The following is a 1705-nucleotide window of genomic DNA, read 5'->3' as shown; positions in this document are numbered from 1 at the left end:
AACAACAGCAAAACTCTGTCTTAAAAAAAAAAAAAAAAAAAAAGAGTATTGATTTTAAAACAGAGCCCAACGAAAAATTCAGAAATCTCTCTGGACATAAATGGGTTTAAACACACACACACACACACACACACACACACAGAGCTGGAAATTTTGCTTACTTTTAACTGCCATCACTGACTTTCAACTAATATTATTTTTATTACTATATCATCAGATATCTCTAAGTTCCTGAAAACATCTAAATTGTAAGAATACATTTATTTTTCTTAGAACAAAATAAGTTTATGTACCTAAAAGGTTTTCTTTGTGTTTTGTGTTTTGTGTGTTTTTTTTTTTTTTTTGATAGAGTCTTGCTCTGTTGCCCAGGCTGGAGTGCCGTGGCACAATCTCGGCTCACTACAAACTCGGCCTCCTGGTTTCAAGTGATTCTCATGCCTCAGCCTCTGGAGTAGCTGAGAGTACAAGTGTATATGCCACCACGCCCGGCTAATATTTGTATTTTTAGTAAAAACGGGCTTTTGCCATATTGGCTAGGCTGGTCTCGATCTCCTGGTTTTAAGTCATCCACCTGCCTTGGCCTCCCAAAGTGCTGGGATTACAAGTATGAGCAACCCCACCCGGTGTACCTGAAAGTTAGCACAGTAATTTAAATGGAAATAACAGAAAGTGGGCTTCATGGGTGTTTAAAGCAGCAATCATATGTGACATTTTATTTTTCTTTATAGAACACACAATACTGGCTTTGCAACATTTTCAAACGTAAGGTACAGGTTACATTGATGTCATCAAGCATTTTGTGATTTTCAAATATCTCACATGCCATTTTCAAAGAGGTAGGTGCTCCTGAATCTAGCCAAATAAAGGACTGTTTTGATTATATTACCATGCCCTGCTGCATACCCTTAAAGGATGAAGAGAGTGATTACTACACAGACCAAAGGGCTTCTCTCCTCCTTTACTGACATCCTAGAAGATGGTTTGATTTCCCCCATGTTTTATGCTGATATTTCACAAGCTTACTAGGTGGGGGCGGAGACCAGCTAAGATTTATAAACCCCTTCTTACATTCCCTTTAAAACAACACACACACACACACACACACACACACACACACACACACAGAGCAGGATTATGATAAAATGGAGTGAGTCACACTGCAGATGTTTAAAGACTTATTTTTCTTCAGGGTCTCAGGGATTCTGAATAAAACAAAACAAAGGAAGCTCAAGCTATGAAGAAAAATTAAGATAGATCTTAGAGGGGTCTCTAGGCTCGCTTCCTCACTGATTAATCCCTGTGGATCACCACATGGCTATTCTCTCTGATAATGAGGCAAATGGTCTCTGTTCTGACTCTGAGATGCTTCATTCTAGCTCTATCACACACTCCTAAGGGTTTTAGAATGCTCAGCAGAGTGTAACCAAGATCATATATATAAAACTAGAGTTTTGGAATATAATGAGTGGCAGCTTTTAGTCAATTGCTAATTATTGCACATGACAAAAATCGCATCTTTTCTTAAAAGTGCTTATTAAAACAAATGTAACTCACAGGTTCATTTGCTATGCTACATGTGTGAATAAGTGAGAGGTGTAATGTCAATCTTCCATGGTTTCCTGGCATAAGAATTCATACACAACATATAAAATTCCTGATATCCTTTAGGGCTAAACAATTCTTTATCTTAAACTAAGACTTTAGC

This window comes from Cebus imitator, unplaced genomic scaffold, assembly GCF_001604975.1.
Source record: "Cebus imitator isolate Cc_AM_T3 unplaced genomic scaffold, Cebus_imitator-1.0 Scaffold71, whole genome shotgun sequence".
NCBI lineage: Eukaryota > Metazoa > Chordata > Mammalia > Primates > Cebidae > Cebus > Cebus imitator.
The sequence above is the reverse complement of the archived record's forward strand: the minus strand, read 5'-3'. Positions refer to the sequence as shown.